The following is a 13687-nucleotide window of genomic DNA, read 5'->3' as shown; positions in this document are numbered from 1 at the left end:
GGCTGCCGCTGGGGGGCTCTGGCCGCCTCGGGGAGCGGCGGAGCAGGCAGGAGCCTGGGGAAGGGGCCGAGGCAGGGGTCCGGCTGCAATGCAGCGGCCGCACTGCTGCCCGGGTCGCGGCGCAGACGCCAGCGGGGCGTGGAGGGGTGAGGAGGGCCGCGGAGGCGGCGGCCGGGGTCGCGACAGCCCTCCTGTTTACCTGGACGCGCCCGGCGGCGGCGGCGGCGGCGGCGGACCTGGGCTCCGCGAGCGCGGCGGCTGCTCCCGGGTGGCGGCGGCGGCGGCGCTCCAGCCGCTCCCGGGGGCGGCGGGCCCGGGCGGCGCGCGCAGGATGTGCTGTCTCACGCTGCGCCGGCCGCTCGGCTCGCGCTCCTCCGGGCGCGATCACTTCCTCTCCCTGCCCGAGCCTGACACTGACAGCTCCCCCGGAGCACCCAGTCTCCCGGGCTCGCCCCGCCCCCGGCCCACGCCCTCCACGCCCCGCGCCCCTCCCGCGGGAGGACCCTCCGCTCCCGCTCTCCCGCACGCTGTCTAGCAGGGAGGGTGTGGCGCCGGCCCAGAGGCTGGTGTCCGGCAGAGGACCTAGGGAGGTCGATCCGTCTAGCTCTCTGCAGTCGGCAGGACTCACTCCTAAGTTGCGGCAAACAGAAGAGCTTCAGTGTTTTGGGCGCTCCTGCTGACATGCCAACGTTAAGCAACTTTCACTCCCAGACAACTACTTTAAGGTCATTTAAATAGAAATAGAGAAAGCTCAGATCCATCTACTACACACCAGGACTTATAGGTCTGACTTATCCCTATCTTTTCCCAGAAGGAAAATATATGTAGCTTGCCTCCACACCATTATTTCTTAGAATCCTAGCTTTTAAGCTTTTTAAAGTCCTAGCTTTTAATAACCATTCTTGAACTACCCCAAAGCTTCCCATACGGGTAAGTTTTAAGGCCCAGAAATGGAGTTTGAGATTCTAATCAATGCAGGTTTGGCACCATTTTATAGGTAAGTTTTTCATCATGTTTCTTGAATATCTGTGGAGACATCTTACACATTTGAATGAAAGTAGAGGACAAGGACTGTATCTTATTCTCCGCTGTATCTCCAATACCTACAACAGCGTTTGATGCATAATAGGTGTTCATTAAATATTTATGAATCTATTTAGTCAACAAGTATACAGTAATTTCAAAATAAATATAGTTCTGATTGTAATACAATATCATGCCTGTCTATAAAATGGCTATCATTGTTCCAATTTTGCCTTCATGGCAAATTATTGGGACCATAAGTATGGCTTGAAAAGAGAGGTGAAATGTGTTTAGATAGAAGGAATTCAAGATATTCCAGCAGAAAAACTCTATGAAACAAATATTTGCCACTTCTGTGTAATATACGTCAAACTCTACATACATTTTTCTTTTAAATTTTTCAGTAAGACTACATAGTAGTTACAATGCCACGGCCATAGAAAAGGAATCTGAGTCTCAAAGAAGTTAATGACCTCACCCAAGTTCCACAGCTGCTGAATGATCTAGCTGAGATGGAATCCCCGTCTACCTGACTTCGCAGCTGGAAAGTTACCACCTGGTATTACTGTCTCTCCAATATAGGGTTGTTACATGCTCAATACCTGCAAAGCATTGTGCTAGGAGTTTCAGATGGTCCAAAATTTAGGAGATTATAATCCTTTTTATAAAGAGATTAAAATCCAGTTGAAGGTGGAAGGAGAGGTAAAGGCAACATGTAATTAAAGGCAAACAATAAGGAAATGGCCGAAGCAGTACAATGTGCGTTAAAAGAACTCATATAAGAGCCCATATGGTTGGAGTGGCGGAGATGGTAGGAGGAAATTAAAATTATGAATATGGATAATACGTGAAATGGATAGATAGAGCTTTTAACAGTAGACATGAAGAGGGGACAACAGTTTCAGGTGTAAACAAAGCTCCAGAGAAGAGAAAGCACAACGTGTACTCAGCAAATGTCGAGTGAGCCAGCTTTTTGGAGCATGACAGACTCATGGAGGAGCAGACTGGGTCCTTAAGGGAGGCAGAAGAGCACAAATGGACTACCACCATTACAGATGTTTGAGCAGGAAATGACACTTTGGAAGAGTCATCAGAGGCCTGGAGGGGGAGATGGTTCTATGGATAGAAGATTAGAACAAGCAGAGACCAGTTCAAAGTTCATTATAAGAATCCAGGCCAGGTTTAAGAAGACCTGAATTTGTAAGCTGTATTCCCCATGAAAAACTTGTAATATATGCCCGGCACAAGTTGAGCCCTCAATAAAAAGTAGTTATAATTATTTTCATTATCATGTACCCAGGCATAGCACAGACATTGGGTATGGGACTGGAAATAAATAAGAAGTGAAAGGGTTCTATATTCCAGAGACTCAAAATCTAATGAAAAGATAAAACTAGCTTTAATACCAAGCAGACAGGGAAAAGTAGAATAATCAAAGACATTGCCATGGGAGATCAAGAAGAGGAAAATCCATTCCAATTGGGAATCTTTAAGATCCAGAAGGCCTTATTGAAGAGGCTCTGGCAGTATGTGTATAGTTAGATACAAATTTTGACAGATGGTGATACACATTTGAGAATGGAGTTAGAGAGCAGGCAGAAAAAGAGGTATAGACCTTATTTCTATTGATAGACATTTTCTTTTTAGAGCATTCTAGGTTTACAAAAAAATTGTGCAGAAAGTGCAGAGAGTTCCCATGTATACCCTACAAAGTATAAACTGCTGATTGCAAAGATACCTGTTTCACTTCTTAATCTGGTTACTTCCCCAAAGTTTGGAAGAAGGTCTTCAAGAAGAGATTAAATGGCTACCAAGAAACATACTGGGCAAATTCCTAACTTGCTGGCCATTAGAAAGTTGCTTTAGAGCTCTCCAGAGAGACAATGGTGGGCGAATTCCCCCTGCTCTGGAGTCAGACTCTGTGGGTGTGAACTTCAGTCTACTGCTTACTGGGTTTGTATATTTCCACACATTACTGGACTCCTCTGAGATTCAAGCCTCCTAGAAGTCAACAGGGGGCAATAAAGATACTTGTCTCCTGTGATATCTCAGTGAGTGAATCCCTGTGAAGCGCTTGCCACAGCCCCCAGCATATAATTAGAAACCTTCAGTAAATGTTAACTGTAGTGTGCTATTATTAAACCAGTCCACACGAAAAGTCCAAAAAGTAGAGCTTTGTACCCTCTAAGTTCAGTGTCTAATCTGTGACTTTACTAGACTTCAGGGACCACTCAGGCCTTGAGGTCACTACTAGCTTCAAGACAGAGATTCTTCTGCCTCCGCGTACCTATCGTTCATCAGTGCTGGATGCAGGCTGGCTCCACAGCTGGTTCCCTGGTCCGACTGACTTTCCTAGAGCCCCGGTTCACACAGGTTCCAGCAACACTCTTACACACCAGATCCCTGCACATCTACCCGAATCTGCTCTAGAGGTTATTCCCCAGTTCATTATGTCTTGGTTGCAAGAAATCAAACTGAAAATTCACCTCAGTGCTGCAAGACCTCAACAACCAAAGAAAAGAAATGTGAGCCAACCAAATCAGCTATTAAACGTGTAAGGGGCCCCAAGAAGAAAAAAATGCTTCAATATATTCTCTACTTAGGATGGCATGTGCTCCACATCATGCTCAGAATAAAAACCGGTGAAGAAACTAATTTGAACCACTGCCCAATGTCCTATATGGTTTTGTGTGGGCTATATCTCAGGTGGGATATGTTTTATGTATTTTTCTATTATGTGACTGAAGCTGGTCTGTTTGTGCCAAATCAAAACAATAATAGATGTCTAGAGAAAGGTTCATTATTAGTGTGTGAAGATTTATTAGAAATCAAAGAGTGACTTGTGGGAAAATCAATGACCCTAACGTCTAAAGCAACTCCTGCTTTTTGTCTTCTGGACAATTTTCATTAAGGAACGTTGCCTATGTTTCCATATAGTAGGTGCAAAAAATATGCAGTAAATAAATACACACACACAAAATTTGCCTTCAGTTTTGGAAGAATATATTCAGAAATGTCTGCTGTATAATTTTAGGTTTTTCTAAATTTTTTTGGATAACTTCCAAATGCAGCTCCAATTATACTATAATTACATATATTTGTAATATAATTGTGTTATGATCACCCATATTTCTACCCCCTTCACCTTTGCCTCCTTGTGTCTTTGCCCCTCCCCCTCCTCCTTACATTTCCTTTGATCAGCTTTTCTTTCGAGGATGATGCTAAACCAAAATGCATATGTTTTTAACAATCAGTAATAAAATGCAACCATGAAAATATCTAGACAGCAAAAATAAAAATCTTTAGATCTTGAAAAAAACATTTTAAGCACTTAAATTTACGGGGAAAAATCCAATGCTTATAAAATATAAATTATTTTTGTTGTTTTAAATTCACTTTCCATCAGTGTCTAAATATAGATCTTTATTTTTCCCAGCTGTGAAATCAGTGTCTATATCCTTCTTTGTGTTCTGCCTCGTTACCTATTATTTCAAATTTATATTTCTAGGAATCACATAAACCTACCTTGCCAAAAGAAATTAAACCACATTTTTGGTAAATTACTCCTGTAGATTATTTCCTAGAAATATATTTCGTAGTCCTTGTAACTGCTCATCGGAAAGATTGATCTTAATAGCTCTGTCTGCTATAGCTCTCCCAACACTATGAAAAAGTCATCTGTATTTATTTATAGGTAATTAGAAAATATATACGTTGGTACTGTGTGTGTGCCTTTAACCAGCAAGCCTGAGCATTTTTCTTTGTGGGGCTTCATTATTTGTTATTTCTCACGTACCAACTCTTAATATCATTTGACTATTTGAGAAGTGAAATTTAAATTTATGTTTTAGTATACAAATTTTATATATTATATGTTTCTCACTTCTCTTCCTTCTCATGCTTACTTCATTGTAGAGTTATACTTCAAGAAGAATTATAAAACAGTTTGAATAAAATAACAATTTTCTAGTATTGAGGGAATGTATAAATCAGAAATATTATTACATCAAGGTTAAGAGCACAGACTCTGGAGTCAGGCAGAGCTGAGTTAAAACTAGTTCCTATGAGCCACTCACTCTGTAATTCTGTGCAAATTACTTAAACCCTTGAAGCCTCAATATCTTCATTTGTAAAATGTGCATTATAGCGCCCATCTCTTAAGATTGCAATAAGGATTAAATGAGATAATGCTTATAAAGAACCTGGCATAGTGATTGGCATCAAGTAAACACTAAATGAATGTTAGACATTGTTATTGTTATGTGGATATGCATAGAAAAAAGACTGAAAGATTACACAAAAATGTTAATGGTGGCTATGTTGGGTGATTAGATTATGAATGTTTTTTCTTTTGAGCTTACCCTTATTTTCTAACTGTTCTATGATGAATATGCACTATGCGTTCCAACAAGCCTGTAAGATACCAGGGATATTCCAGGAACAGCGTTAAGTCACTTAAAAACAATAGTAGTGTATATTACTACTATTAATAATAGTGTATTCTTCCTTTCAAAACTCCCTAAACATACAGTAAGTCTTATCACTTGGCAGTGGTTATGGTATATATTTTATTTTATTTTATTTATTTATTTATTTATTTATTTATTTATTTTGAGGAAGATTAGCCCTGAGCTAACTACTGCCAATCCTCCCCTCTTTGCTGAGGAAGACTGGCCCTGAGCTAACATGCATGCCCATCTTCCACTACTTTATACATGGGATGCCGACCACAGCATGGCCAAGCGGTGCCATGTCTACACCTGAGATCCGAACCAGCGAACCCCAGGCCGCCGAAAAGCGGAATGTGCCACCGGGCTGGCCCTGTGATATAAATTTTAGACATTAGAAACAATAAGCTGTGGATAGATGAAGTGCTGTACCTCCTTGTTAGAAGGGGAGTCAGGATAAAGATGGAACCAGGCTGAAAGAAGATGATTGTGCCCTCTAATTTCCTGGGTAAATACCAAGTATCATGCTCTTCCTGCACACCACTTCCAGCACATATCACTTAGGTGTTATTGCGCCACTCTGGTTCCATTGAGATGCAACGAGCCATGAAGGATTCTCTCCCCATGGATCTTATTATGATATGCTACAGTCTTCTCTGCAACTAGAAATATATGCTGCCCGTGTCTATCCTCCAGGGAGGTGCCCTTCATACTAGTGATGAGAGGAGAGAGCCATATGGCCAGCGGTGCCCTTGCAGCCTCCAGGTCCTTGTTCTCCTACATTTGCTAAGTATTCAGATGAAATTCTTTGTGAAGTGTATGTTGGAGGAGGTCATTGAGAGGATGTGTCCTCTGGTTGACCCTCAAGCTGGACCCTGGCATTCCAAGGCTCCTCTCTCCCTCCTCAGTCCCCAGAATGTACGTTCTGTCCACTGTTCCCACAGTGGGAGCTGTTTTCAAGGATGCAGGCTTGAGGGAGCAATGTGTTGTTGAGGCCATCTGGACTGGATACATAATTGAACCTGGTCAAGGCTTCTGTGTAAACGTATAAGATTCTGGCAGGTGGGTGTGCAGATCTATTTGTCTTTCAGCAGCCCAAGACAAGCCTGTATATAAATTCCCTTGCTTATGAAACCTGGCACCTACTAATCTGGAGTGGTCTGTCTCTTTCTTCAGTCTCTCCTTACCCTCCGTGTGAAGGGGCCAGTTTGCAAACCCACAGGGCGGTACAACTCACATTATTGACCAAATTATTTCTAAAAATATGGCCTTCCTGTAAAATATAAGTTTAAATAGTTTATGGAAAGAGATTACCTGTACATTTAAGATTTTAGCATGAAAACCAATTAACACACGAGAAAGCCATTAATATTTTGATGCTTTTCTATAAAAACAAGATCTTAAGTTTCCCTTGGACTGTTTCTTTGCCTCTTGGATGTGTCTACCATATTTTGAAAGATTTCCTAATTGATATTTTAGATTGAACTCGTTGCAAATATATGTGTATGTGTATTCAAATTTTGAATAATGGTCTGAAGTTGATAGAGATGATTCATAAATATTTTTTAAAAGTTAGCCATATGTCCATTTGTCATTGGGCCTTGAGGTCGTTTTTTGCTTTGCTTTTCTCACTTTACGTGAAACTATTTAATAACAGTAGTGAATAAAACTTTTTTTCTGGGTATTTTTAAACTTCAACTTTAATTTTTCATCTTTTGTTTGTGAAATTATATTTAACAGTCTCTTTTTTAAATACTTTTTCTGGTTAAGGTTTTGTTACCATATGGACTAAAAGTAATAGAAGATAAAACATCATAAGCTGCCTAAAGCTATTGTATTTCTTTCATTATTCTGACATCTTTAATACTATGTCATGGTTTTAAATCAAACTTCTCCCCTCACTAAAGGCTCATGTTGACAGAGATAAATTGCTGAACTACTCAAATAGTTTTTTAACATTCTAACTTGTCAAACAAGAATAAGGTCATACAAGATCATGTTAAATGGGATGATTAACCACCATTAAAAGTCTGAAAATCTTTGTTTTTTCTTTACAGTAAAAGAACTACAAATACAAATAAATATGTGTATTTTTTTTATAATTATCTTCTCTACTTCTTTTTTTTTTAAAGATTTTTTTTTTCTTTTTCTCCCCAAAGCCCCCCGGTACATAGTTGTATATTCTTCGTTGTGGGTCCTTCTAGTTGTGGCATATGGGACACTGTCCCAGCGTGGCTTGATGAGCAGTGCCATGTCCGCGCCCAGGATTCGAACCAACGAAACACTGGGCCGCCTGCAGCGGAGCGCGAGAACTTAACCACTCTGCCACGGGGCCAGCCCCAATATGTGTATTTTGAGTAATCATTTTGAAACATTTCAGGTCAACAGATTAATAAAAATCCAACTTTTGTTCAACAAAACCAACAAATAAGAATATGTTTTGTTTCATTTCTACAGTAGAGTTGAGGAAAGAGAGAGAAAGTTCCAAAGAAGTTGGAAGTTTTGAAAAAGCTCCAAAGAAACAGAAATAAAACAAAAGAAAAAGGAGAGAGAAGGAGTCAGTAAACTCTAAGATTAGCCCTAGTGTAAGATAAAGTGCTCCTGTCATGTATTACTTTAAATATTTTGAACCTTGGTTCAATGTTAATTGGCTTACTAACAGTTTTAAAATATTCCCATCTCCTTGGGAAGCATATGGTTTGCTTTTATTTTCAAACATTAATGATTATTTTTAAAGAATTATTTTCCAATGGAATTCAAGGAATTTTATCCATGCATGAAGCCATAACTTAGAGTTGACATATTTACTCAACTCCTAAAAGTGTCCTGTTCGTGAATTTACTAGATACATAGCCTCCGTGGCCCTTAGAATTTCACAGCTCCTTGGATTGCCTTTTTTTTTTCTGTGTGAAATCATAGCCACCTCCTTTTACAGTGCCTAAAGTCAAAATCAGACTCTATTTTTTGAGCCATTTTCTTCAAATCAGATATAGATTTTTGTTCTACAAATATTCTATCAGGCATAATTTATCAACAAACATTATTTAAGGCAGGAAAAAAATGGGGGAAATCAATATTTTAACCACCGTTCACAAATTGCCAATTATTCTTTAAACCTTTGGATATCCTGTAAGTGAGCATGCCAGAGTGTCAGGACAAGAGAGCAAGGGGGACCTTTTTTTACTGGTTGTAACATCATCATAAAGTCATATCAGTGTGGTTTATGCTTTATGGATATGATCCATCCATAGTACACCTGAAGTCTTAGCAAAATGAGAGGCTTTTGAAAGAATAGAAAGGCAGTTGGGTCTAGCTTTAATAAATGACAACTTTGCTACTCTTGTCAACATATGTTCTTCTATTATAACAACCGACATTTAACAAATATTTTTAAGCACCTACTATGTGCTGGGTACCAGGGATGCAGCTTCCTACTATGTGCTAAGCTCTTCCCCATCTGTTAGATATCATCATCATTATCCCCATGACTGATGCAAGGGGAAGCTGAAACAGAGAGTCAAGTAACTTGCTCAAGCTCGCACAGCTTGTAAAGAGTAATTCCTGGACTCTAAATCAGGATGTTTGAAGCCAGAACCCTAGTGCTTCACTTGCTATACGACCATGCATATCTTACTTTGGGGTTTCATTCAGTCTGCTATTAACCAGATTTTGCACGCAGACTTCTCAGAATTAGAATTTGGGCTATCTCAATCAGAATCCCAATGACATTCTTTACAGAAATTGAACAAAGAATCCTAAAATTCACATGGGGCAACAAAAGACCCAGAATTGCTAAAGCAATCCTGAAAAAGAAGAACAAAGCCGGAGGCATCACAATGCCTGACTTCAAAGCATACTACAAAGCTACAGTAATCAAAACAGCATGGTACTGGCACAAAAATAGGTGCACAAATCAATGGAACAGAATTGAAAGCCCAGAAATAAAACCACACATCTTTGGACAACTAATCTTCGACAAAGGAGCTGAGGGCCTACAATGGAGAAAAGAAAGTCTCTTCAACAAATGGTGCTGGGAAAGCCACATGTAAAAGAATGAAAATTGACCATTCTTTTTCATCATTCACAAAAATAAGCTCAAAATGGATCAAAGACCTAAAGATTAGACCTGAAACAATAAGTCTTCTAGAAGAGAATATAGGCAGTACACTCTTTGACATGGGTATCAAAAGGATCTTTTCAGACACCATAACTCCTCAGACAAGGGAAACAATAGAAAGAATAAACAATTGGGACTTCATCAGACTAAAGAGCTTCTTCAAGGCAAGGGAAAACAGGATTGAAACAAAAAAAAACCCACTAGTTGGGAAAAAATATTTACAAGTTATTTATCTGACAAAGGGTTAATCTCCATAATATATAAAGAACTCACACAGTTCAACAACAAAAAGTCAAACAACCCGATCAGAAAATGGGCAGGGGACATGAACAGACATTTCTCCAAAGAAGATATACGGATGGCCAATAGGCACATGAAAAGATGTTCATCATCACTAATCATCAGGGAAATGCAAATCAAAACTACACTAAGATATCACCTTACACCTGTTAGAATGGCAAAAATAACCAAAACAAAAAGTGACAAATGTTGGAGAGGTTTTGGAGAAAAAGGAACCCTCATACACTGTTGGTGGGAATGCAAACTGATGCAGCCACTATGGAAAACAGTATGGAGATTTCTCAAAAAATTAAAAATAGAAATACCTTATGACCCAGCCATCCCACTACTGGGTATCTATCCAAAGAACTTGAAATCAGCAATTCCTAAAGTTCCATGCACCCCTATGTTCATTGCAGCATTATTTACAATAGCCAAGATGTGGAAGCAACCTAAGTGCCCATCAACTGATGATTGGATAAAGAAGATATGGTATATATATACAATGGAATACTACTCAGCCATAAAAAAGGATAAAATCATCCCATTCACAACAACATGGATGGACCTTGAGGGTATTATGTTAAGTGAAATAAGTCAGATAGAGAAAGACGAACTCTGTATGACTCCACTCATAGGTGGAAGTTAAACATAGAGACAAAGAGAACTGATTGGTGGTTACCAGGGAAAAGGGGGGGGGAGGGCACAAATGGTGAAGTGGTACAACTACAACATGACTAACAATAATGTACAACTGAAATTTCACAAGGTTGTAAACTATCATAATCTTAATAAAAAGTTTTAAGAAAAAGAAATAACGATGCTATTCAGTTATGCAAGAATTCTTTCTTTTTCTCTCAAGAAAGGAAAGGGGTAGATATGTATGGCCTGCTATTTCATGCATCATAATGTGGAAAATTGCTGTAATTAGGAATTACGTCTATACTGATCTAAGATGTGAAACCACCAAATAAAAAATGATTATATTTTTATAGTATAAAAAAAAAAAGAATTAGAATTTGGGCCAGGATATCTACTCAGATAATATTTACTTAACCTTGAGCAAGTTACTTAACTTCTCTGTGCCTCAGGTTCTTCATTTGTAAAGGGAGGATATTAATAATACCTACCTGTTGGAGGAGGTCTTCAAGAGGATGTGACCACAGGTTGACCTGCAAGCTGGACTGGGGCAATTGGAGGCTCCTTACCCTCCCCCTCCTTCCTTGGAATGTATGTTCTGCCCACCATTCTGTTAGCAGGAGCCGTTTCAAGGACACAACCTTAAGAGAACAAGGTTCGTTGAGACCATGGCGACAGTATACAGGACTGAACCACAATAAGGCCTTTTTTAAGATGCTGCCAGGCAGGTACAGAGATCTATTCATCTTGCACTCACCCAAGACAAACCTCATATATAGTTCCCTTGCTTATGAAACCTGCCACCTACCCATCTGGAGTGGTCTGACTCCTTCTTTGGTCTCTCCCAGGCACTCCATGTACAGAGGCCAGTTTCAGATTTCATCCAGAAGCTTCCGAGTTTGTGAACCAACACTACCTCACCGGGTTGCCCTGAGAATTGAATGAGTTAGCGTTTATGAAGCATTAGAAAAATGTCACATGCATAGTGAAGAGTATTATTAAATCTTGCGAACAATGTATTATTTAGAATTGTGTTCTTATAGATTTTCAGTTCCCCAGGAATATTCGGTTTTTGTTTTGTTTTTAGTTCTCTACTTGTGATGTTGGAGGATGGAGAGTAAGACAAATAGTAGCAGCTGTTCAACTGTTGGTGTTAAAGGAAGAAAGCTGCATAAAAAGGCGGTGGGAAAACGTAATTACTTCAAGAGATACCGAAAGGAAGAAAAAAAGAGAATAATATTCCATGTCAGAAGGAGGGTTTGTAAAAGCTACTCTAGAGTAACACACACACATGCACACACGTCCTGATAATCATCTCTTTAGAAACCAAAACCGGGGGAGTTGATGGTACCAACCAGCACATTAAATGTAAGACAATAAATACGAGTGGTAGGGCAAAATGAGCAGGATATAATAACAGTCACATCCTCAGAGGCCTCCCCCTCACTTGTTCCCAGCTGTTTTCTCTCTGCCACCTGCTCCTGTCCCTGAGGCAGCCATGTTGAGGGCTATGGTTAGCTGCGTCTCTGGCTTCCCACTACCGTCTCTATATGCCACGTGCAGCTGCCCTCCCCCCTCTATCTAACTCCACCTGCAGCCTTTGCTACACACTGGCCCTTTTAAGCTTTTAACCAGGCACCAGTGCTGAAGTTTGTTGTTCCTACCAATGGAGGTGTTCAAAATCATGAGAAATTCTCTGAATCCTAAACATGATCAGCCTTGCCAATAATTTTAATGGACTTTTTTGTAGCAGTGGGTGGTAAGGAAGAAAAACCTATCAATTCTAGCAGCAAATTGCATGAGACTGGCTGTGAATGATTAACCATTACAAAGCCAGTGGAGAATGTGCTTAGAGTCTCTGGAGTCAGGGAAAAATAAACCCTTTAAAAATGACCTCTTAGGAGACGGCTTCTTTTAACTTCAAGTCTACATTTCTTTTTTCAGTTTTCATTCTTTTCATTTATGTGATAAGCTTTGACTTTCTTTTTCTGGTTTTGACCTTTCTCCTTAAGAATCCTAAATAGGGCCTTTCCTTCCTGTGTGTGAATGTGCGTGCGTGTGTGTGTGTGTGTGCGCGCTCCTGCTCATACGTCACTTGGTGGGGGCAGGTAGGAAGGTAATGACACTGTAATACATGTTTTTGAGACCTTGGCTAGGTCACTTCCTCAACGAGGGCACTGCACTTATTTTATCACTTCCAGAAGCAAACTTATATAATTTGATGGTTCTGTGATTTGATAAGAATTGACCTCGTGGTTCACAGAAGTGGTCTACTCAGTTTCTAACTATGAAAAAATTGTAATGCCTTTGTTAAACTGAAAAAAGTAATCATTTAAGTTATTACTTTATGAAAGGAAAATCAGAGGAAAGTAAAACTCCCACCTGCCAAGACATTCTACTTTTTACTAAAATCTGCTTTATAAGCTTGGTCAAAGGCTGAGGCAGTGTAACCAATTGGTTCCAAAATACGGTTGTTTAAAGACAGTGGAAGCGTACTATTTTCTTGTTAGATCCCCGCAGTGGGCATCCAGGCTGGCGGGTGCAGGTAGCTCTGCTCACGGTGCTCACTCAGAGACTCAACCTCCTCGCACCCTGTTACTTTGTCAGAGCCAGGTCTTCATCTGCGTGGTGGAAGCCAGATCACAGGCAAGGCGTGCATAGCTTGCAGGAAGTGGAAAATAGGTGTGCAAGCCCACTGTCTCATGGTCCAGATGCTGAAGCAGCAGAGATCACTTCTACACACGCCTCACTGAGAAGAACTTGGTCACATGACCACCCTACTAAAATTGGGGCTGGGAAACGTCGTCTCTAGTAGAGCCTCCAGGAGCCTCTCCAGGAAAGGGAGAGCCAAGTCTGGCGGACAGCCAACTGTCTCTGTCACATCCCCTTAGTACCCAAATCTGGACTTTGGTAAAGTTCTCGATATTCTTGATCCTATTTTTAAGTATCCAAAAATAGAATCAATAACTTGTTTTGGAAAAAATAATACTGAGTGTAGGATGTAGGATGGCAGGAGGTAGATAGACAATCTCATACGCTCTCAAGGATATGCATATTCATTATCTTTCTGGGGGATGTTTAGTAGCGAGCCCAGTACAACATCCTTCATAGCGGAAGTAGGGCTGGTACAGTCAGTTATTACACAGCCTTGCTGTTTGGTTGTCAAGCACACACACAGAAT

General features: G+C 40.3%; 1 protein-coding gene across 4 annotated transcripts in view; it reads right to left on the bottom strand.

Moving 5' to 3' along the window:
• Positions 1-434, bottom strand: part of DYNC1I1 (dynein cytoplasmic 1 intermediate chain 1) — a 282823-nt gene extending 282389 nt beyond the window's left edge. For 2 of the 4 annotated variants that reach the window (XM_070508715.1, XM_070508712.1), the window contains exon 1: positions 200-335. The gene's annotated coding sequence lies outside the window, so the exon portion shown is untranslated. Of the gene's footprint in view, positions 1-199 lie in introns of all 4 variants that reach the window. The other 2 variants (XM_014859410.3, XM_070508726.1) reach the window with 2 other exon arrangements.
• Positions 435-13687: the final 13253 nt, after the last annotated feature.

Source organism: Equus asinus, chromosome 1 (assembly GCF_041296235.1).
Source record: "Equus asinus isolate D_3611 breed Donkey chromosome 1, EquAss-T2T_v2, whole genome shotgun sequence".
Taxonomy (NCBI): Eukaryota; Metazoa; Chordata; class Mammalia; order Perissodactyla; family Equidae; genus Equus; species Equus asinus.
Note: the sequence above shows the minus strand (reverse complement) of the source record. Positions and strands in the feature narration are given on the sequence as shown.